Here is a 25580-nt window from a genome sequence, read left to right on the forward strand (position 1 = left end):
ACAGTAAAAGTTCATGACCTCAGCACTGCTGATGCTGATTGGCTGCTGTTCATTTCTTCATTTTTTTAATTTTTTTTTTACATGCAGCTGGGAGCAGTTGAGTATAACTTTTGGCACAGAACTTACTCTGCTGAGCTGAGGAGATTGTGAGGTAAAACATCTTCCTTTTTTACATAGAGATGCTCAGGTAATATTTTCCTGTCAGCTTTTTACAGTTATACTGCATCAGTTTCAAGTGATTTAGCATATGAGTATTATGTCCCTTTAAGTGTCTTATTTGAGAAAAAAACAAGGTCAGAGAACAAAGATATTTTTTTGGTAACCTCACCTCCTAAATAAAACGACTCCTTGTTCTCTTCCTGAACTCCCAGACTGCACTCTAACTCAGGAAACTGGCATCAGAAGAAATTATAGTGCAAGAGGGATGAATAAAGAACACCCCCAGAAGACTGGAGTGGGAAAATAAATCACTAGAACTGACACAGTTTTATAGGAGTCCCAAAGGATTACTAAGAAAATAGAATGAGATATCAAGCACTAAGGAATAAGCAAGCCAAATAGATATGGTTGTTATAAGCGGGTATAAAACCCCTTGAAAGAGAAACCTTTCCCCCAGATGAAGAAATTGTAAACTGAAGCAATCAGTCTCACAAAAGTTTGCTTATGGGCTAAAAATGCAGAAAGAGTACATTACGCAGAGCAAGTCAAATTCAAGTGATTCCTTCATGATAAGAAACTAGAGGTTCCCCTTCAAAAATCAAAATATGCCACAGGAGTGACATAATACGCAGGGACAAAACTACAGGGGGTGAAGAGGTCGCAACCGCCTCAACTGGGCCCCTGAAGGTGGGGGCCCAGCTTAAAAAAAAAAAAAAAAGTTGACCTGCCACTGCTGCACCGATATCATGTGAGTGTGACATGATCCCTCACTAGTGTCTCTGACTACAGGGGTTAGTGTTTATGGGGCGGGTAGGGTCCAGGCTAGCCATATCACTGGCAGATTACAGACTGTGTCACTAACTCACTATATACAGTACTGGTTGGTTAAACAGTGTCACTATATACTGTAATAGGGGTCAGGACCATCTCACAGACTGTGGGCACAGGGTACCTCCTTTTGCAGACATGTAATCTGATTTACATTTTTTTTCTGGGGGGGGGGGAGAGAGGGGGGGAGGCCCCTTCTTAGATTCTTGCACTGGGCCCTGTTGTTTCTAGTTACGCCTCTGATAATATGACATGGAAAAAAGAAACAGACACAAGTGACTCATTTGAGTAAAAAAACAAGTCTGAGAAACAAAGAACGTTGCAAGAAATTTGAAGATATTTACTTGGTAACCTCGGCACCTGAGGAAACCCAACTCCTTGGGGCTCTTCTTCAACTTCTAGACTGCACTCCAATTTGAGAGAATGGCATTGAATAAAAATTATAATCCAAGAGGGATGAATAAAGAACACCCCAGAAGACAGGATTGGAGACTAAATCAATAGAACAGACATGGCTTTGTAGGAGTCCCAAAGGATTACTAAGAAAAAAGAATGTGATCTCTGCACTAAGGAATAAGCAAGCCAAATAGATAAGGCTGTTATAGAGCACGTAAAGGAAAAAAATAAATGTTGGTGAAACTATTCACCCAAAACCTTAAAAAATAGAGCAAATCATGGAAGAATAAACAAGCTGTTTGAACTTGCATCTGCATTGAAACGTAAGAGAAAGTCGCAGGTATGGTCTACTAAGACTCTCAGGAATAAAACATAATTAAGAAGAAAGACATTCTGAAAAATGATTCTCCTACTATACCTGCCAAAAAACAACAAAAACTATTTGTAAAATACAGCTAAAGGGATGTTATAATAGACAAATGAGTTAAAAAAAAAAAAAAACCTATGCAAAAAGTTTGGGAACAACAGAAAGTTCCATGGAAAATGCACAAACAGAAAGTGTTTGTCTATAATGAGAAGATTTAGGAACTGGTGGTGGCCCTGGAGGAAATGATTATGAAGGAAAATACCCTTCAAATCTATCAAGAACTTAAGTAAATCATGATGAACTAGGGTAAATAAGGATAAAACCTGATCCATCTAAAAAGAAGGAACTCAGAGAAACCTGCCAAAGATTTGTGATCCAAAATAGGTAACAAAGTTCACTCTTTCTTGGGAACAAAGAACAAATTGGAAAAGACCGAGAAATTATTACAAAATCTGCAACCAGAACCTACACCTTCCAGGTTCCAGGTTCCAGGACTGAGGAAAAAAAAGGATTCCTGTGTGTACAAGATATTTCAGAAAAGAAACCAGAATAACTTTTACCAAAGGAAATGTGACCAAAGACCAAAACTGTAACCATATTCAATTATAATTAGAATCCAGAGATTCTGGAAATAGCGAAACTAGACCCTTTAACAAAAAGACTAACCTACCATGTACCACAATATAATCTGTATTAGAGGTTCAAGCTAGCTGTAAGAGGAAGACGCTTCTTAGATTGTTTGGCATTATTCCAATCAACACTAGACTTCCAGGCAGCTCTTGAAAAATCTAGACATTATGAAAAAGAGGATACATTATGTTCCTAGATTGACCAAGGACAAAAATGGCTATTAAAATAATTATTTTCCATCAGACTTCAAGTCCTGAGGAAGGAATCTCACCTACATCTTCCAGACAAAATAGAAATAACCAAGGATGAAGTCTTTTCCAGAAAAAGCAGAGATAACGTCTACCATAAAGACCATGTCTGCTAACCATGAAATGAGCCACAGAGCTCTCCAGGGTGTACTGCAAAGGTCATATATTAGCATTAATATGAATAGTGACTAAATGACATTGCCAAAGGATTTGGAAAAACCTTCAACAGCAGCATCTTCTGAAACTAGAATAGAGAGGTTCATACATCAAACAAACAGACTGCAATTAACCCAGGGATGTCAAGTCTGTTCAAAACAAGGAACCTACTTGTAAGAAAACAAGGCCTTCTAAAGACAGAAACCAAATTTTGTGTCCATAGGGTCCTTAAAATGAACTATCCTCAATCATATTGCTGGACTAGAAATTTACATGTACACCTCAGAAACAATTCCTCAAAGCTCTACAATAAAAGCATATAAGGGAATACCTTTAAATACTCAGAAAACTGAGTAAAGTAAGTCCTGATGTGGCCTATTCCTAGGAAAGAAAATTCCAAAATGACCTCAGCAATAGGAAATACCTCTAGAGGGTTAGCAAAAGAGAGAAATCCTTTTTTTTCTTCTTAAAGTATATGGTTTAGGATCTTAGACTCCTAAAATACTAAAATCTCTCTTAGCCAAGAAAAATGTATGCCATATCTTGATCAGGATTAGATTCCTGAACATTAGAAATAATTTCACCTCCAGAGGAAAAAATTGATTAAATATAGGTTAAATTTGCTTAGCATGACAGATCTATTTGAGAATCAGTATCAACAAAAATATAACTGTAGAAAAAAATCAGACCAAAACTATAAGCTGACTTGAGGAGACATAGCTGTCCTAACTGCTAGAAGATGAAGGGTGCAGAAAGTCTTGAATCCTTGAGTAGTGCGCGCCCCTTAGCTCTCTGGTTATTGAGGAGCCATAGGAAATAAAGACCCAACACACCAAAGCAAACAAGGTTCCGAAGCACTACATTACAAGTACACTCCTTACCTGTAAGCTGACCTATGGCTATAATATAACATATACATATGTACCTATTAATAGCCTGTGGCCTCTGTGAGTAACAAGAGGTACTTACCCAAAAAGACATCCACTCCACTGTGCTTAAAGGGACAGTCTAGTCAAAATTAAACTTTCATGATTCCGATAGGGTATGTCATTTTAAACAACTTTCCAATTTACTTTTATCATCAAATTTGCTTTGTTCTTTGATATTCTTAGCTGAAAGCTAAACCTAGGTAGGCTCATATGCTAATTTCTAAGCCCTTGAAGGCTGCCTCTTATCTGAATGCATTTGACAGTTTTTAATAGCTAGAGGGCATTAGTTCATGTGTGCCATATAGATAACATTGTGCTCACGCAAAAATGCATGTCTGTAAAAAGAACTGAAATAAGGGGGCAGTCTGCAGGAGGCTTAGATACAAGGTAACCACAGAGGTAAAAAGTATATTAATATAACCGTGCTGGTTATGCAAAACTGGAGAATGGGTAATAAAGAGATTATCTATCTTTTTAAACAATAAAATCTCTGGAGTAGACAGTCCCTTTAACCAGATGATATGCCTGTATACAGTAGAGAGCCCATCCGGTACTGTACTAAACAGCAGAGGATACACTGAGGGAGTATATCAACATGGCCAAACAGGAAGCAGGTGAAGGACCAGTCCCAGTGACACCTAAGGCAGGCTTGTGACCACAACTCCGACAGGAGATTTACATCGCACAGCCAAGTATTCTTCCTATGCCCCTCTATTTTAAGTTACAGCTTATGAGGGGATACAAGATCAAATATCCTTCTTCAATTAAAATAAATTCATGAACACCTCAATCTTCACCTGGTCCTGGCAAGGCAAAGAAAAAAACTGGGATATCAGGGAGGTGAGAGGGATTAAAAGTGTGTGAAGTTTTTGAGTATCTTTGCCTCATCCTAAAGGTCAGGACTTGAAATTCCCAGGAGTAATGTCTCGTGGACTCTCAACACCTTATTAAAAAAATGGGCTGAACCTGCAGGTAAAGCAGACTTGTTAATGATATCTATATATAAACAACTCAGCCTAACAGTTTTGCATTTAAATGCTAATTATGGCTGGGAGGGTTCAATTAACAAAACCATCTAGTTCAGATCTAAATATATATCTTTTTCTCATACACCAACTGGAAGATTAATTAGTGCTATTGTTTTCCGTTTGTATAACAGTATATTTTCATTTTAGTTGGTGATTTTTACAGGCAGCTATTTAAAAAAAAACTAAAAATGATATGTCTCTTTAAGACTATATTCCCTGTAGGGAAGGTCCTGCATCTAGTTTTATTTATAGTAACAAAGTAATGATGAAATCAGTTCAGACAGCAAAAAAAAATGCTGCACCAAACTGTGAAAAATAATGGATACAATTTGCTCACTTATGAATCTGCATTGACTTTACAAAGAAAAGCAAATACACTGCCAATAAGATTTTTTGGAATTAAAAAATGTGTGAATGGAATGAAAGTTAAGAAATAATTTTATAAAAGGAACAGAAAGGTCAAAATGGAAATGTGCATAAAGCATTTGAATAAAATTAAGGCATTTATGCAATATACTTTCATTAGAAAAAATGGTCCCAAGCAAAAGTTATTATGAAGATTTAGTTTGTGTCATACAAGCCACTGCTGACTCTCTGAGAATGTGTGCTGCTTGAATGCTGGTACACAGGGCACTCACAGCATATGTGCGTATGCTGCTTAAAGGAACAGTCGACACTGTGACATTCTCTAAACACTTCTCCCCATGCAAACCTCCAGCACCTCGATCCATTAATAAGAACATACAGGATTAAAGAAATGTTTTTCATTTTTTGTGTGCCGTATCAATCCTCAAAATGGCCCCCAAACTTCTTCCCTATGTTGCGTGGGGTTTCGGTTGTTTCCAATGTGCCCTATAGCCGGCCACTCGTAAATATTATTTTAAGCTTGCACACACACAAGCAGAGTGTTTTGCACATGCACACTGGATAGATAGAAGTAAGCAATCCAGATCGTTTGTGCTGCAATTGATTCTGACAGCCGGACAGTAGACAACAACACAGAGCACTCACATAGATCATAGAAACTTGTTGTTATATATCACAGTGATCATTTAGCTGCCATACAAAGTAAAATGTTTAGCGTGAAGCAAGGTCAGCGCATAGAAAAAAAAAGCAGTTATTTGTGGAAAGTCAACTAGCTAATTTATGTACTAAGCAAGTCAGCTTAAGACTTAATACACTGAACATGTGCTTTTACTTGTGCCCTGCGTATAGTCACATCATCGTCTTTAACAGGAATGCGCCTAACAGAAAAAAACATAATTTATGCTTACCTGATAAATTCCTTTCTCCTGTAGTGTAGTCAGTCCACGGGTCATCCATTACTTATGGGATTATATCTCCTCCCTAACAGGAAGTGCAAGAAGATCACCCAAAGCAGAGCTGCTATATAGTCTCCCCTCTACGTCATACCCAGTCATTCGACCGAAACCAAACGAGAAAGGAGAAACTATAGGGTGCAGTGGTGACTGGAGTTTAATTTAAAAATTAGACCTGCCGTAAACCAACAGGGCGGGCCGTGGACTACTACACTACAGGAGAAAGGAATTTATCAGGTAAGCATAAATTATGTTTTCTCCTGTTAAGTGTAGTCAGTCCACGGGTCATCCATTACTTATGGGATACCAATACCAAAGCTAAAAGTACACGGGATGACGGGAGGGAAAGGCAGGATCTTTACACGGAAGGAACACTGCCTGTAGAACCTTTCTCCCAAAAACAGCTCCCGAAGAAGCAAAAAGTGTCAAATTTGTAAAATTTTGAAAAAGTGTGAAGTGAAGACCAAGTTGCAGCCTTGCAAATCTGTTCAACAGAGGCCTCATTCTTAAAGGCCCAAGTGGAAGCCACAGCTCTAGTAGAATGAGCTGTAATCCTTTCAGGAGGCTGCTGTCCAGCAGTCTCATATGCTAACGTATTATGCTACAAAGCCAAAAGAGAGAGAGGTAGCCGAAGCTTTTTGACCTCTCCTCTGTCCAGAATAAACGACAAACAGGGAAGAAGTTTGATGAAAATCCTTAGTTGGCCTGCAAATAAAATTTCAGGGCACGGACGACGTCCAGATTGTGCAGAAGTCGTTCCTTCTTTGAAGAAGGGTTTGGGCACAATGATGGAACAACAATCTCTTGATTGATATTCTTGTTAGTGACTACCTTAGGTAAAAACCCAGGTTTAGTACGCAGAACTACCTTGTCTGAATGAAAAATCAGATAAGGAGAATCACAATGTAGGCCGATAACTCAGAGACTCTTCGAGCCGAGGAAATAGCCATTAAAAACAGAACTTTCCAAGATAACAGCTTGATATCAATGGAATGAAGGGGTTCAAACGGAACACCTTGCAGAACATTAAGAACTAAGTTTAAGCTCCACGGCGGAGCAACAGTCTTAAACACAGGCTTAATCCTAGCCAAAGCCTGACAAAAAGCCTGAACGTCTGGAACTTCTGACAGACGTTTGTGTAAAAGGATAGACAGAGCTGAGATCTGTCCCTTTAACGAACTAGCAGATAACCCTTTTCTAAACCTTCTTGTAGAAAAGACAATATCCTAGGAATCCTAACCTTACTCCATGAGTAACTCTTGGATTCGCACCAATATAAGTATTTACGCCATATTTTATGGTAAATTTTCCTGGTAACAGGTTTCCTAGCCTGTATTAAGGTATCAATCACTGACTCCGAGAATCCCCGCTTTGATAGAATCAAGCGTTCAATCTCCATGCAGTCAGCCTCAGAGAAATTAGATTTGGATGTTTGAAAGGACCCTGAATCAGAAGGTCCTGTCTCAGAGGCAGAGACCATGGTGGACAGGACGACATGTCCACTAGATCTGCATACCAGGTCCTGCGTGGCCACGCAGGCGCTATTAGAATCATCGATGCTCTCTCCTGTTTGATCCTGGCAATCAATCGAGGAAGCATCGGGAAGGGTGGAAACACATAAGCCATGTTGAAAACCCAAGGTGCTGTCAGAGCATCTATCAGTACCGCTCCCGGGTCCCTGGACCTGGATCCGTAACAAGGAAGCTTGGCGTTCTGGCGAGACGCCATGAGATCCAGATCTGGTTTGCCCCAATGATGAAGCAGTTGGGCAAACCACCTCCGGATGAAGTTCCCACTCCCTCGGATGAAAAGTCTGGCGGACTTAGGAAATCCGCCCTCCCAGTTCTCCACGCCTGGGATGTAGATCGCTGACAGGTGGCAAGAGTGAGACTCTGCCCAGCGAATTATCTTTGAGACTTCCATCATCGCTAGGAACTCCTTGTCCCTCCCTGATGGTTGATGTAAGCCACAGTCGTTGATGTTGTCCGACTGAAACCTGATGAACCTCAGAGTTGCTAACTGAGGACAAGCCAGAAGAGCATTTAAAACTGCTCTTAATTCCAGAATGTTTATTGGAAGGAGTCTCTCCTCCTGAGTCCATGATCCCTGAGCCTTCAGGGAATTCCAGACAGCGCCCCCAACCTAGCAGGCTGGCGTCTGTTGTTACAATCGTCCAATCTGGCCTGCTGAAGGGCATCCCCCTGGACAGATGTGGCCGAGAAGAAGCCACCATAGAAGAGAATCTCTGGTCTCTGATCCAGATTTAGCAGAGGGGACAAAATCGGAGTAATCCCCATTCCACTGACTAAGCAATGCACAATTGCAGCAGTCTGAGATGCAGGCGTGCAAAAGGTACTATGTCAATTGCCGCTACCATTAAGCCGATTACCTACATGCATTGAGCCACTGACGGGTGTTGAATGGAATGAAGGACACGACAAGCATTTAGAAGTTTTGATAAGCTGTCCTCTGTCAGGTAAATTTTCATTTCTACAGAATCTATAAGAGTCCCCAAGAAGGGAACTCTTGTGAGTGGCAATAGAGAAACTCTTTTCTACGTTCACCTTCCACCCATGCGACCTTAGAAATGCCAGAACTAACTCTGTATGAGACTTGCAGTTTGGAAACTTGACGCTTGTATCAGAATGTCGTCTAGGTACGCGAGCTACCGCTATTCCTCGCGGTCTTAGTACCGCCAGAAGAGAGCCCAGAACCTTTGTAAAGATTCTTGGAGCTGTAGCTAACCCGAAGGGAAGAGCTACAAACTGGTAATGCCTGTTTAGGAAGGCAAACCTTAGATACCGGTAATGATCCTTGTGAATCGGTATGTGAAGGTAGGCATCCTTTAAATCCACTGTCGTCATGTACTGACCCTTTTGGATCATAGGTAAGATGGTCCGAATAGTTTCCATTTTGAACGATGGAACTCTTAGGAATTTGTTTAGGATCTTTAAGTCCAAGATTGGTCTGAAGGTTCCCTCTTTTTTGGGAACCACAAACAGATTTGAGCTAAAACCCTTGTCCGTGTTCCGACCGCGGAACTGGGTGGATCACTCCCATTAGTAAAAGGTCTTTGTACACAGCGTAGAAACGCCTCTTTCTTTATCTGGTTTGCTGACAACCTTGAAAGATGAAATCTCCCTTTTGGAGGAGAAGCTTTGAAGTCCAGAAGATATCCCTGAGATATGATCTCTAACGCCCAGGGATCCTGGACATCTCTTGCCCAAGCCTGGGCGAAGAGAGAAGTCTGCCCCCCCACATAGATCCGTTTCCGGATCGGGGGCCCTCACTTCATGCTGTCTTAGGGGCAGCAGCAGGTTTTCTGGCCTGCTTGCCCTTGTTCCAGGACTGGTTAGGTTTCCAGCCCTGTCTGTAGCGAGCAACAGTTCCTTCCTGTCTTGGAGCGGAGGAAGTTGATGCTGCTCCTGCCTTGAAGTTACGAAAGGCACGAAAAATTAGACTGTTTGGCCCTGTCTTGAGGCAGGGCATGGCCCCTTACCTCCAGTAATGTCAGCGATACATTTCTTTCAAAACCGGGCCCGAATAATGTCTGCCCTTTGTTAAAGGGATGTTAAAGCAATTTAGATTTAGAAGTCACATCGGCTGACCAGGATTTAAGCCACAGCGCTCTACGCGCTTGAATGGCGAATCCGGAGTTCTTAGCCGTAAGTTTAGTTAAATGTACTACGGCATCAGAAATAAATGAATTAGCTAGCTTAAGGACTTTAAGCTTGTCTATAATCTCATCCAATGGAGCTGTGCTAAGGGTCTCTTCCAGAGACTCAAACCAGAATGCCGCCGCAGCCGTGACAGGCGCAATGCATGCAAGGGGTTGTAATTTAAAACCTTGCTGAACAAACATTTTCTTAAGGTAACCCTCTAACTTTTTATCCATTGGATCTGAAAAAAGCACAGCTATCCTCCACCGGGATAGTGGTGCGCTCTAGCCAGAGTAGAAACTGCTACCCTCCACCTTAGGGATCGTCTGCCATAAGTCCCGTGTGGTGAGCGTCTATTGGAAACATTTTTCTAAATATAGGAGGGGGTGAAAAAGGCACACCGGGGTCTATCCCACTCCTTGTTAACAATTTCTGTAAGCCTTTTAGGTATAGGAAAAACGTCAGTACACGCCGGTACCGCAAAATATTTATCCAGCCTACATATTTTCTCTGGAATTGCAACCGTGTTACAATCATTCAGAGCCGCTAATACCTCCCCTAGTAATACACAGAGGTTCTCAAGCTTAAATTTAAAATTTGAAATGTCTGAGTCCAGTTTACTTGGATCAGATCCGTCACCCACAGAATGAAGCTCTCCGTCCTCATGTTCTGCAAATTGTGACGCAGTATCAGACATGGCTCTATTATTATCAGCAACACTCTGTTCTTACCCCAGAGTGATAGCGTTTACCCCTAAATTCTGGCAATTTAGATAGTACTTCAGTCATAACATTAGCCATGTCTTGCAAAGTGATTTGTATGGGCGCCCTGATGTACTTGGCGCCACAATATCACGCACCTCCTGAGCGGGAGGCGAAGGTACTGACACGTGAGGAGAGTTAGTCTGCATAACTTCCCCCTCGTTGTCTGGTGAAAATTTTTTTTACATGTACAGATTGGCTTTTATTTAAAGTAGCATCAATGCAATTAGTACACAAATTTCTATTGGGCTCCACATTGGCCTTTAAACATATTGAACAAAGAGATTCATCTGTGTCAGACATGTTTAAACAGACTAGCAATGAGACTAGCAAGCTTGGAAAATACTTTTCAAATAAATTTACAAGCAATATAAAAAACGCTACTGTGCCTTTAAGAAGCACAAAAAAACTGTCACAGTTGAAATAACAATGAACCAAATTAGTTATAGCAACCAAAATTTTCACAGTAAATGCATTAAGTTAGCAAAGGATTGCACCCACCAGCACAATGGATGATTAACCCCTTAGTACCCAAAAAACGGATAACAATTTAATATTAACGTTTTTATCACAGTCAAAACACACTCTCACAGGTCTGCTGTGAGTGATTACCTCCCTCAAACTAGTTTTGGAGACCCCCTGGGCTTTGTAGAGACGTCCTGGATCATGGAGGAAGAAATAGGAAGACTGTGACTAAATTTTTACTGCGCAATAAAGCGCTAAAATAGGCCCCTCCACTCATATTACAACAGTGGGAAGCTCAGTAAACTGATTTTATTCAGAAACAAACGACAGCCATGTGGTAAAAATCATGCCCATAAAGTTTTATCACCAAGTACCTCAGAAAAAAACGATTACCATGCCAGTAAACGTCTTAAAAATAAAATATGAAATGTTATTAATAAGCCTGCTGCTAGTCGCTTTCACTGCAGTGGAGGCTCAAATATTACTTAAATATATTCAGTATTTTCTTAATGAAATTCCATTCCCCAGAATACCTCAGTGTATACATACATACATATCAGCCTGATACCAGTTCGCTACTACTGCATTTAAGGCTGCACTTACATTACATCGGTTATAAGCAGTATTTTCTCAGTCAATTCCATTCCTAATAAATAATATACTGCAACATACCTCCTTGCAGGTGAGCCCTGCCTGCTATCCCCTGTTCTGAAGTTACCTCACTCCTCAGAATGGCCGAGAACAGCAAGTGGATCTTAGTTACGGACCGCTAAGATCATACACAAACTCAGGTAGATTCTTCTTCTAATGCTGCCTGAGAAGAAACAACACACTCCGGTGCCGTTTAAAATAACAAACTTTTGATTGAAGAAATAAAAACTAAGTTTAACAACCACAGTCCTCTCACACGTCCTATCTATAGTTAGGTGCAAGAGAATGGACTGGGTATGACGTAGAGGGGAGGAGCTATATAGCAGCTCTGCTTGGGTGATCCTCTTGCACTTCCTGTTAGGGAGGATGATATAATCCCATAAGTAATGGATGACCCGTGGACTGGACTACACTTAACAGGAGAAAAACCTAGATGGGGAAGGAGGGGGAGGGAGTTTGGAGCCATCTTGAGGATCAATACGGCGTCAAAAGGAAAAAATTCTCTAATCCTGTATGCGCTTATTACTGGATCAAGGTGCTGGAGGATTGCGTGGGGAGAAGCGTTCAGAAAATATATGTTTGTCACAGGTGTAGACTGTCCTTTAAAATCAGTAATAACTTTTACAAGAAGCATTTTTTGCTGATGGAAGAATATTGCAAAAATGCTTCTATATAATTTAAATGCACTTTCCATTTTGACCTTTCTATTGCTTTACACTTCATTAGTTCTTTGCCATATACAAATTGTCATACATTACTATTCCAGCAATTTGAGGTACAATTCAGATGAAACAGACTGTAACAGTAAATTATTGATTTATTGTATTTGAATTATTTTACTCACCTGAGACCTCAGCGGACTCCTGCTATTCATTGTAAATGGTTGGACATTTCGGGGCTCCGAGAAGAGGTTTTAGGACTGAGGCTCACCTGTAATCAATCCGTTCTGTGGAAACAAAAAAAAAAGGTTAATTTTGGGTCCCAAAACAATAGATAGAATAAGCTCTGTGTATTTTTACTTCAAGTGAAACTCAGGTGTTCACATTAAAACGATTTCAATATAACCGAGATACATCATCAATGATTGCAGACATGCTGCTATTATCTCACATATATTTAATTAAGCACCAATGGGTGTGAAACAGGGTGGATAAAAATCAATTATTTAAATAATAAAAAAAAAATGTTTATGTAAATAATATATTTATATAGATAATTTTTTTTTTTTTTTAATTTAAAGATAGTTTTCTATTTAAGAATACATTATAATCCTGCAAGAATTATCAGGGCATTTCCTTAAAGTGAAGGTAAACTTTGATGAATGGAGATCCGGAGATCCTCTCTTCACACGTCATCAAAGACTAATCCAGCTTCCTCCAATCACGGCATGGCCTCAATCAATGACTACCCTGGAGGGAAAGCTGTGATTGGGGAGGAAGTGGAATAGTCATTGATGACGTGTGAAAGAGAGGATCTCCGGATGGGGAGGAAGCTGCTCTGGCTGTGCAAAGAGAGAGAGAGGAAAGATTTTAATCAAAACGGCCAGCTTTGTAAACTTTGATGAATGAAAGTGCCCCTGTTTTTAATAGTATTTTTAGAAAACGGGCTTTCACTTCATCAAAGTTTACCTTCACTTTAATTGCTTGTTTGAATTTCTGAAAGTAGCGGGGAATACGGGCAAATTTCCATTACAGCGATTTTTAGCAGTTTACTCAGCATCCACGGTTGTACAAGGAAAATTGAGGGATATTAGAGAAAATTAAAAATGGATCAAGACAGGGGTGCTCACTGGCACTGTTACTCCGCATTGTGTATCGAATGCCTTACAGCCTAAAATTCGCAACTGTAGGAAGCTGTACCTATAAAATGTCCCTTTTTGGTGGTGATGTGATACTGTCCCTACCCCCTTATACACCATTATACAGAGTTTTGCAAAAATCTTGGTTTACAATATTAATGATGACAAATGTGAAGCTTTAGGCATATACCTCGTCTCAGAGAAACAAAAAAAAAACTGCTTGAAATAAATTATTAGATTCACCTGGACCAAAAAAAGGTCTATCTTGGAGTTTATCTCTCTCATAATGTTCACTCCCAGTACTCTCTTAACTTTAAACCCGTTTTTAAACAATAAGACAACTCAAACAAATGGACAAAGGAGAATATTTCTTTCTACAGACGTATTGTAACAACCAAAATGACCTTCCTACCCAAACTACTATATTGTATTCCGATCCCTACTGTCTCAGTTTCCCTAAAAGAACTAAACATGATTAAAAAAGAAATTCTTTATTTACCTGGAATGGTAAGAAACTTTGTATTACTAAATATAACACTTACCAAACATAAGTCAGGAGAAGGTTTAGGTGTGTGCCCATTTAGCTTATTATTATTATTATGCAGCCAGGACAGTTCAAACTATCTTATGGTACAACATAACTGATAAAATAAGATGAGTAGAGATTAGAATCAGATTTTGTTCAGATTGACACCATTTATAAACTACTCTGGTTAGAGAAACAGGTGAGACCCAATTAATGGAAAGCTATTTCTCCAACATTGGTGTGTCCGGTCACACGGCGTCATCCATTGCTTGTGGGAAATGTTCTCCCCCACAGGGAAAGGTAAGGAGAGCCACACAGCAAGAGCTGTCCATATAGCTATCCCCCCTCTGGCTCCGCCCCCCCAGTTATTCTCCTTGCCGCTCTGAACAAGTAGCAATTCAATGCGCTCCTGGCTTGGCCTCAGCTAGCGAAGCCAGGTTCATAAGATTTCAGTCGGACAACATAAAGACTGTTGCGTACATCAATTCATCAGGGTGGGAACAAAGAGTTCCCTAGCGATGAAGGAAGTAACCAAGATAATCCCAATGGGCAGAGAATCACTCCTTGCCATCTATCTGCTATTCACATCCAGGAGTCAGACAACTGGGAGGCGGGACTATTTGAGTCGTCAGACTTTCCATCCGAGGGAGTGGGAACTCCATCCGGAGGTCTTTGCTCAGTTAACCCAATTATGGGGCATTCCAGACATGGATCTAATGGCGTCCCGTCAGAACTTCAAGATTCCTTGCTACGGGTCCAGATCCCAGGGATCCCAAGGCGACTCTAGTGGATGCATTAGTGGCGCCTTGGTCGTTCAACCTAGCATATGTGTTTCCACCGTTTCCTCTCCTTCCCAGGCTCATAGCCAGGATCAAACAGGAGAAGGCCTCAGTGATTCTGATAGCTCCTGCGCGTGGCCACGCAGGACTTGGTATGCAGACCTGGTGAAATGTCATCGGCTCCACCATGGAAGCTACCTTTGAGACAGGACCTTCTAGCTTGGAAATTGAACGCTTGATTTTTATCCAAGCGTGGGTTTTCAAATTCTGTGATTGATACTCTTGTCCAAGCCAGAAAACCTGTGACTAGAAAGATTTACCATAAAATATGGAAAAAATATATCTGTTGGTGTGAATCCAAAGGATTCTCCTGGAGTAAGATTAAAATTCCAAAGATTCTCTCCTTTCTCCAAGAAGGTTTGGATAAAGGATTGTCAGCTAGTTCTCTAAAAGGACAGATTTCTGCATTATCCGTCTTGCTGCACAAACGACTGGCAGCTTTGCCAGATGTACAAGCTTTTGTTTAGGCTTTGGTTAGAATCAAGCCTGTTTAAAGACCCATGACTCCTCCTTGGAGTCTAAATTTAGTTCTTTCAGTTCTTCAAGGGGTTCCGTTTGAACCTTTACATTCCATAGATATTAAGTTACTATCTTGGAAAGTTCTGTTTTTGGTTGCTATTTCTTCTGCTAGAAGAGTTTTCTGAATTATCTGCTTTGCAGTGTGATCCACCCTTATCTGGTGTTCCTATTCAGATAAGGTTGTTTTGCGTACTAAGCCTGGTTTTCTTCCAAAAGTTGTTTCCAACAAGAACATCAACCAGGAAATAGTTGTTCCTTCTTAGTGTCCGAATCCAGTTTCAAAGAAGGAAAGTTTATTACACAATTTAGATGTTCGTGCTTTAACTGTTCTATTTAGAAGCAACAAAAGATTTTTAGACAAACCTATCCTTGTTTGTCGTTTACTCTGGTAAGAGGAGAGGTCAAAAAGCTACTGCTACCTCTCTCTCTTTCTGGCTGAAAAGCATTATCTGCTTGGCTTATGAGACTGCCGGACGGCAGCCTCCTGACCGTATCACAGCTCACTCTACTAGGGCTGTGGCTTCCACATGGGCCTATAAGAACGAGGCTTCCTGTTGACCAGATTGTAAGGCAGCGACTTGGTCTTCTCTGCACACTTTTGCCAAATTCTACAAATTTTATATTTTTGCTTCTTCGGAGGCTGTTTTTGGGAGGAAAGGTCTTTGCAAGCACGTGGGTGCCTTCTGTTTAGGTAACCTGACTTGTGCTCCCTCCCTTCATCCGTGTCCTAAAGCTTTGGTATTGGTTCCCACAAGTAATGGATGACGCCGTGGAACCGGACACACCAATGTTGGAGAAAACAGAATTTATGCTTACCTGATAATTACTTTCTCCAACGGTGTGTCCGGTCCACGGCCCGCCCTGGTTTTTTTTTTTCTTTTTTAATCAGGTTGAAATTTTTTTCTTTATACACTACAGTCACCACGGCACCTATAGTTTCTCCTTTTTCTTCCTAACCGTCGGCTCGAATGACTGGGGGGGGCGGAGCCAGAGGGGGGAGCTATATGGACAGCTCTTGCTGTGTGCTCTCCTTGCCCTTTCCCTGTGGGGCGGAGAACATTTCCCACAAGCAATGGATGACGCCGTGGACGCGGACACACCGTTGGAGAAAGTAATTTATCAGGTAAGCATAAATTCTGTTTTTTAAAATTAGCACATACTTTTTACACATATGGGATGAACTGAGAACCTTAATTCTCTCCTGATTCAGACTGCCTCCAGGGCAAACCCCTTAATTCCCTGGACGACCTTCCCTGACGGCAGTTGTTTTAAATAAACAACTGGAGGCCTTTACAATTACGGTCCAAACGTTCAAGAAATATTTCGCTCTCACCTCCTTAGCTCTTCTAACTATATTCAAGTCGTTAGTCATTGTGCATTTCTAAAAGCAGACCTAAGGGTGCTCAATTTTACACTACTCTTTAACTTGCAATTAATGTAAAAAAAACACAATTTATGCTTACCTGATAAATTTATTTCTCTTGTGGTGTATCCAGTCACGGATCATCCAATTACTTGTGGGATATTCTCATTACCCAACAGGAAGTTGCAAAGAGGACACCCACAGCAGAGCTGTTATATAGCTCCTCCCTTAACTGCCATAATCCAGTCATTCGACCGAAAACACGCAGAGAAAGGAGAAACCATAGGTTGCAGTGGTGACTGTAGTTTAAATGAAAAAATTACCTGCCTTAAAAATGACAGGGCGTGCCGTGGACTGGAATACACCCACAAGAGAAATAAATTTATCAGGTAAGCATAAATTGTGTTTTCTCTTGTAAGGTGTATCCAGTCCACGGATCATCCATTACTTGTGGAGATACCAATACCAAAGCTAAAGTACACGGATGAAGGGAGGGACAAGGCAGGTACTTAAACGGAAGGTACCACTGCCTGTAAAACCTTTCTCCCCAAAAATAGCCCCCGAAGCAATAGTATCAAATTTGTAGAATTTTGAAAAAGTATGAAGCGAAGACAAAGTCGCCGCCTTGCATATCTGTTCAACAGAAGCCTCATTTTTAAAGGCCCAAGTGGAAGCCACAGCTCTAGTAGAATGAGCTGTAATCCTTTCAGGAGGCTGCTGGCCAGCAGTCTCATAGGCTAAGCGGATTATGCTTCTTAGCCAAAAAAAGAGGTTGCCGAAGCCTTTTGACCTATCCCTCTGTCCAGAGTAGACAACAAACAAAGCAGATGTTTGACAAAAATCTTTAGTAGCTTGTAAGTAAAACTTTAAAGCACGAACCACGTCCAGATTGTGTAATAGACGTTCCTTCTTTGAAGAAGGATTAGGACACAAGGATGGAACAACAATCTCTTGATTGAATATTCTTGTTAGATACACCTTAGGTATAAAAACCCAGGTTTGGTACGCAGGACTACCTTATCCGTATGGAAGATCAGATAAAGGAGAATCACATTGTAAAGCAGATACTCGGGACTCTACGAGCCGAGGAAATAGCTAGCTACCAAAAACAGAACTTTCCAAGATAAAAGTTTGATATCTATGGAATGAAGAGGTTCAAACGGAACTCCCTTGAAGAACCTTAAGAACCAAATTTAAGCTTCATGGGGGGAGCAACCAGGTTTAAACACAGGCTTGATTCTAACCAAAGCCTGACAAAATGCCTGAACATCTGGTTCATCTGCCCAGACGCTTGTGCAAAGAATAGACAGAGCAGAAATCTGTCCTTTTAAGGAACTAGCTGACAATCCTTTTTCCAAACCATCTTGGAGAAAAGATAATATCCTGGGAATCCTAACCCTTGGATTCACACCAATAAAAGATATGTACGCCATATTTTATGGTAAATTTTCCTGGTGACAGGCTTTTCGTGCTGTATTAAAGGTATCAATGACTGACTCGGAGAAGCCACGCTTTGATAAAATCAAGCGTTCAATCTCCAGGCAGTCAGTCTCAGAGAAATTAGATTTGGATGGTTGAAAGGACCCTAAAGTAGAAGGTCCTGTCTCAGAGGTAGAGTCCATGGTGGAAAGGATGACATGTCCCACCAGAATCTGCATACCAGGTCCTGCGTGGCCACGCAGGCGCTATCAAAATCCACTGATGCTCTCTCCTGCTTGACCTTGGCAATCAGTCGAGGGAGCAGAGGAAACGGTGGAATACATAAGCCAGGTTGAAAGACCAGGGCGCTGCTAGAGCATCTATTAGCGTCGCCTTGGAATCCCCTGGACCTGGATCCGTAACAAGGAAGCTTGGCGTTCTAGCGAGACGCCATGAGATCCAGTTCTGGTTTGCCCCAACGATGAATCAATTGTGCAAACACCTCCGGATGGAGTTCCCCACTCTCCCGGATGAAAAGTCTGACGACTTAAAAAATCCGCCTCCCAGTTCTCTACACCTGGGATATGGATAGCTGATAGGTAGCAAGAGTGAGTCTCTGCCCAGCGAATTATCTTTGAGAACTTCTAACATCGCTAGGGAACTTCTTGTTCCCCCTTGATGGTTGATGTAAGCCACAGTCCGTGATGTTGTCTGACTGAAATCTGATGTACCTCAGAGTTGCTAACTGAGGCCAAGCCTGAAGAGCATTAAATATCGCTCTTCCAGAATATTTATTGGAAGGAGTGGTCTCCTCCTGAGTCCACAATCTCTGAGCCTTCAGGGAGTTCAAGACTGCACCCCAACCTAGAAGGCTGGCATCTGTTGTTACAATTGTACAATCTGGCCTGCGAAAGGTCATACCTTTGGACAGATGGACCCGAGATAGCCACCAGAGAATCCCTGGTCTCTTGATCCAGATTTAGTAGAGGGGACAAATCTGTGTAATCCCCGTTCCACAGACTGAACATGCATAGTTGCCGCGGTCAGAGATGTAGGCGTGAAATGGCACTATGTCCATTGCCGCTACCATTAAGCCGATTACTTCCATGCACTGAGCCACCGAAGGGGCGCGGAATGGAATGAAGAACACGGCAGGGAATTTAGAAGCTTTGATAACCTGGACTCCGTCAGGTAAATTTTCATTTCTACAGAATCTATCAGAGTCCCTAGGAAGGAAACTCTTGTAAGTGGGGATAGAGAACTCTTTTTCCCCTCGTTCACTTTCCACCCATGCGATCTCAGAAATGCCAGTACTACGTCATATGAGGACTTGGCAATTTGGAAGTTTGACGCCTGTATCAGGATGTCGTCTAAATAAGGGGCTACTGCTATGCCCCCGCGGCCCTTAGGACCGCCAGAAGCGACCCCTAGAACCTTTGTAAAGATTCTTGGGGCTGTAGCTAATCCAAAGGGAAGAGCTACAAACTGGTTAATGCCTGTCTAGAAGGCAAACCTGAGAAACGATGATGATCTTTGTTATCGGAATGTGAAGATAAGCTTCCTTTAAATCCACTGTAGTCATATATTTACCCTCCCTGGATCTAGGTAGGATGTACGAATAGTTTTCCATCTTGAATGATGGAACTCTGAGGAATTTGTTTAAGATCTTTAGATCCAAAATTGGTCTGAAGGTTCCCTATTTTTTTGGGAACCACAAACAGATTTGAGTAAAAACCCTGTCCCTGTTCCTCCTTTGGAACTGTATGGATCACTCCCATAACTAGGAGGTCTCGTACACAGTGTAAGAATGCCTCTCTCTTTATCTGGTTTGCAGATAATTGTGAAAGGTGAAATCTCCCTTTTGGGGGGGGAAGCTTTGAGTCCAGAAGATATCTCTGGGATATAATTTCCAACACCCAGGGAACCTGGACATCTCTTGCCCACGCCTGGGCGAAGAGCGAAAGTCTGCCCCCTACTAGATCCGTTACCGGATAGGGGGCCGTTCCTTCATGCTGTCTTAGAGGCAGCAGCAGGCTTTTTGCCGTGCTTACCTTTGTCCTAGGTCTGGTTTGGTCTCCAGACCGTCTTGGACTGAGCAAAAAGTTCCCTCTTGTTTGCATTAGAGGAAGTTGATGCCGCACTTGCCTTGAAGTTTCGAAAAGGCACGAAAAATTAGACTGTTTGGGCCCTTGATTTGGACCTGTCCCTGAGGAAGGGCATAACCTTTTCCTCCAGTGATATCAGCAATAATCTCCTTCAAACCAGGCCCGGAATAGGGTTCTGCCCCTTGAAGGGAATGTTAAGCAGCTTAGATTTTTGAAGTCACGTCAGCTGACCATGATTTAAGCCCATAGCGCCCCTGTGCTCCTGTATAGCAAAACCAGAATTCTTAGCCCGTTAGTTTAGTCAAATGAACAATGGCATCAGAAAACAAAGGAATTGGCTAGCTTAAGTGCTCTATAGCTTGCCAAGTATGTCATTCAATGGAAGTCGCTACCTGTAAAGCCTCTTCCAGAGACTCAAACCAGAAACGCCGCAGCAGCAGTGACAGGAGCAATGCAATGCAAATGGGCTGTAGGATAAAACCTTATTGAATAAAAATTTTCTTAAGGTAACCTTCTAATTTTTTATACCATTGGATCTAAAAAAAGCACAACTGTCCTCGACAGGGATAGTAGTATGCCTTTGCTAAAGTAGAAACTGCTCCCTCCACCTTAGGAACTGTCTGTCATAAGTCCCGTGTGGTGGCGTCTATTGGAAAAATTTTTCTAAAAATAGGAGGGGAAGAGAACGTCACACCTGGTCTATCCCATTCCTTATTAATAATTTCTGTAAACCTTTTAGGTATTGGAAAAAACATCAGTACACACCGGCACTGCATAGTATTTATCCAGTCTACACAATTTCTCTGGTACTGCAATTGTATCACAGTCATTCAGAGCAGCCTAAAACCTCCCCTGAGAAACACACGGATGTGTTCAAGATTAAATTTAAATGTAGAAATATCAGAATCAGGTTGCATCATCTTCCTGAGTCAGAAACATCACCCACAGACTGAAGCTCTCCTTCCTCAGCATCTGCATATTGTGAGGCAGTATCAGACATGGGTTCTTTAAAGCGTCAGTATGCTCTGCATTTTCGTCTAACCCCAGAGCTATCTCGCTTACCTCTAAATTCAGGTAGTCTGACAGTGTATTATCCATGACTGCCACCATGTCTTGTAAAGTAATCGCTATGGGCGCCCTAGATGTACTTGGCGCCTTTGAGCGTGAGTCCCTTGAGCGGGAGTCAAAGGATTGACACATGGGGAGAGTTAGTCGGCATAACTTCCCCTCTCATCAGATTTCCTCTGGTGATAAATTTTTTTAAAGACAGAATATGATCTTTATTGCTTAAAGTGAATCAGTAACATTTGGTAACATTCTAAGAGGGGGTTCCACCCATGGCTTTTAAACATAATGAACAAGGAGTTTCCTCTATGTCAGACATGTTTGCTACAGACTAGCAATGAGACTAGCAAGCTTGGAAAACACTTTTAAATCAAGTTAACAAGCAAATATAAAAAACCGATACTGTGCTCTTTAGAGAAACAAATTTTGTCAAAAATTTGAAAAACAGTGAAAAAAGGCAGTAATCAAACGAAATTTTTTACAGTGTATGTAATAAGTTACCAGAGCATTTGCACCCCACTTGGAAATGGATGATTAACCCCTTAATTTAAAAAAAACGGATCAAAAAAACGATATAGACGTTTTTTAACAGACATAACAAACTGCCACAGCCGCCCTGTGGCCCTTACCTTCCCCAATAAACGACTTTGGAAAGCCTTTGAGCCCTTTAGAGATGTCCTATAGCATACAGGGGACTCCTGAGGGAAGCTGGATGTCACAGTTTGTAATTTTAACTGCCAACAACTGTAACTTTTATACTACAACAGTGGAAAGCCTCAGGAAACTGTATCTAGGCAAAATTTAAGCCAGCCATGTGGAAAAAACTAGGCCCAATAAAGTTTTATCACCCAAAGCATATATAAAAAACGATTTTTAAACATGCCAGCAAACGTTTTATATTGCAATTTTATAAGGGTATACCCCCTGAGAGTAAGCATGATACCAGTCGCTATTAAATCACTGTATTCAGGCTTAACTTACATTAATCCGGTATCAGCAGCATTTTCTAGCATTTTCCATTTCTAGAAAAAATTGTATACTGCACACTACCTCATAGCAGAGTAACCTGCACACCATTCTCCCGCTGAAGTTACCTCTCTCCTCAGACATATGTGAGAACAGCAATGGATCTTAGTTACAACCTGCTAAGATCATAGAAAACTCAGGGCAGATTCTTCTTCTATTTACTGCCTGGGATAAAATAGTACAACTCCTGGTACCATTTAAAATAACAAACTTTTGATTGAGATAAAAAAACTAACTATATTTCACCATTCTCTCTTACTACCTCCATGCGTGTTGAGAGTTGCAAGAGAAATGACTGGATATGGCAGTTAGGGAGGAGCTATATAACAGCTCTGCTGTGGGTGTCCTCTTGCAACTTCCCTGTTGGGAATGAGAATATCCCACAAGTAATGGATGATCCGTGGACTGGATACACCTTACAAGAGAAATAAAAGTTTTTACATTCCTTGGAGACAAGGTTGTTGACACTAACTGAATCCCAAGTAAATGGGCCCCCTACTTTAAAGGGACAGTCTGATTCTAAACTTTTTATTATATGTGACAACCAGCCCTCTCGTGGCCTCTCTTCCTACCTGTCAAACCGTACCTTTAGTGTAGCCTTCTCTGGGGCCTTCTCTGCCCCGTCACCACTTTCTGTCGGAGTACTGCAAGGGCTCTGTCCTCGGTTCCCTTCTCTTCTCAATCTACACGTCATCACTAGGTTCCCTAATAAAGTCCCCACGGTTTACAATATCATTTGTATGCCGATGACACCCAAATCTACTTCTCTGCACCAGACCTTTCTCCTTCCTTGCTAACCCGTGTCACTAACTGTCTTTCTCACATCTCCACTGGATGTCCCTCTCACTACCCCTCAAGCTAAATCCCTCCAAAACTGAGCTCTTAATTTTCCCCCCTTTCTTCTAAACTCTCCACCCCCAATCTCTCTTTAACTGTCGACAACTCCATCATTACTCCTACCCCCGCATGCCCGATGTCTCCGGGGTCACATTTTACTCAGATCTTTCTTTCACTCCTCACATTCAGTCATTGGTTAAAGCCTGCCGCTTTCCCACCTTAAAAACATTCTCTAAAATTAGACAACTATATCCCCTTACACAAGAAAACAACTAACATTTTAATCCACTCTTTCATTCTCTCCCCGTCTCGATTACTGCAACTCTGTCCTCTCTGGTCTCCCCACCCTACCGCCTAGCTCCTTTACAATCCATAATGTATGCCTCTGCGAGACTCATCTTCCTTACATATCGCTCTTCATCTGCTGCACCTCTCTGCCAATTCCCTTCAACTGGCTTCCTCTTCCCCTCTAGGATCAAACACAAAATTCTCATTCTGACATACAAAGCCCTCAACTGCACTGCTCCCCCCCCATATCTCAGACATTGTCTCCAGATATCTCAGACCTTGTCTCTCCCCTCCCCGCCTTCCCCTTCGCTCTGCCTCACAACCTCCTACTCTCCTCTATTGTCCCACCTCATCACAACTCCGTATACAGGACTTCTCCAGACTGGCTCCCACCTTGTGGAACTCTCTGCTCGCTCCACAAGACTCTCTTCTAGTTTTAAAAGCTTCAAGTGCTCCCTAAAGACTCTACCTGTTTCAGGGATGCATACATAACCTACGCTAACCTTTCTTTATACCAGTTCCTCTCCTCCATTGCTATCATAGCATGTAAGCCTAAGAGCCCAGCTGTTTGTTGATCACCCTTCTTAGAGCTGACTACAACAGTGCAACTCTCGGCAGGGCCCCTCTACCATTTGATCCCTATTATTGTATTGTTGTACTCCGTCTTTGTTAATAGCGCTGCAGAATCTGTTGGCACTCTACAAATAACCGATAATAATAATAATAATATTATTTAAAAAGATAGATACTGCATTTAACTACCTACTCCCCAGCTTTGTATAACCAATGTTATTATATACGCCTTGGATAATCTATTCCGAGGCTTCCCCAAAGACGGAACAACTTAAAACAAATATGGCCAACCAGACCGCCCAAAGACTGATTGTATCTATTGTTTTGGAAATTATGGGAGAGGGAGGTTTCCTTACTCTATTTGTTCGACCACTGACTCCTGCTGGTTCACCTATCTTTACTTTTCAATAGCCAATTTATTATATTGTAAACTGGACTTTTTTTTTTTTATCTTGATTATTTCTCTTTGCCTATTGTGCATCAACATACTGTTTGTTTAATACCTGTGAAATTATTCTTCGACCCGACGAAGGGCCCGCCCAGAACTTGCCCCTAGGCGACGGGAGGAGAGCGTGAGCAGGGCGGGGCGGAAAAAGAAGAGAGAGGAATGCAAGGTACGCCATTTTGAAACTGCTACCTTGCATTCAACTTGAGTGTAAATTATAGTTTGAAAAAAACAGAATTTATGCTTACCCTGATTAAATTACTTTCTCCAACGGTGTGTCCGGTCCACGGCGTCATCCTTTACTTGTGGGAAATATCTCTTCCCCAACAGGAAATGGCAAAGAGTCCCAGCAAAGCTGGCCATATAGTCCCTCCTAGGCTCCGCCCACCCCAGTCATTCGACCCGACCGCGGACAGGAGGAAAAATATAGGAGAAACCAAATGGTACCGTGGTGACTGTAGTTAGAGAAAATAATTCATCAGACCCTGATTAAAAAAAACCAGGGCGGGCCGTGGACGCGGCACACACCGTTGGACGAAAGTAATTTATCAGGTAAGCCTAAATTCTGTTTTCCTCCAACATCGGTGGTGTCCCGGGTCCACTGCGTCATCCTTACCTTGTGGGAACCAATACCAAAGCTTTAGGGACACGGATGAGGGAGGGAGCAAATCAGGTTACCTAAACGGAAGGCACCACGGCTTGCAAAACCTTCTCCCAAAATAGCCTCCGAAGAGCAAAAGTATCAAATTTGTAAAATTTGGCAAAAGTGTGCAGTGAAGACCAAGTCGCTGCCTTACATATCTGGTCAACAGAAGCCTCGTTCTTGAAGGCCCATGTGGAAGCCACAGCCCTAGTGGAGGTGAGCTGTGATTCTCTTTCAGGAGGCTGCCGTCCGGCAGTCTCATAAGCCAATCGGATGATGCTTTTAAGCCAAAAGGAAAGAGAGGTAGAAGTCGCTTTTTGACCTCTCCTTTTACCAGAATAGACAACAAACAAAGAAGATGTTTGTCTGAAATCTTTTGTAGCCTTTAAATAGAATTTTAGAGCACGGACTACGTCCAAATTGTGTAACAAACGTTCCTTCTTTGAAACTGGATTCGGACATAAAGAAGGTACAACTATCTCCTGGTTAATATTCTTGTTAGAAAAAACCTTTTGAAGAAAACCAGGCTTAGTACGCA

General features: G+C 41.7%; 1 protein-coding gene across 1 annotated transcript in view; it reads right to left on the reverse strand.

Annotated features, from left to right (window-relative positions):
* CAMTA2 (calmodulin binding transcription activator 2) overlaps positions 1 to 25580 on the reverse strand; it is a 307159-nt gene that overhangs the window by 190699 nt on the left and 90880 nt on the right. Inside the window, exon 2 of the mRNA XM_053718351.1 lies at positions 12441 to 12542. The gene's annotated coding sequence lies outside the window, so the exon portion shown is untranslated. The remainder of the gene's footprint in view (positions 1 to 12440; positions 12543 to 25580) is intronic.

This window comes from Bombina bombina, chromosome 6 (assembly GCF_027579735.1).
Source record: "Bombina bombina isolate aBomBom1 chromosome 6, aBomBom1.pri, whole genome shotgun sequence".
Taxonomy (NCBI): domain Eukaryota; kingdom Metazoa; phylum Chordata; class Amphibia; order Anura; family Bombinatoridae; genus Bombina; species Bombina bombina.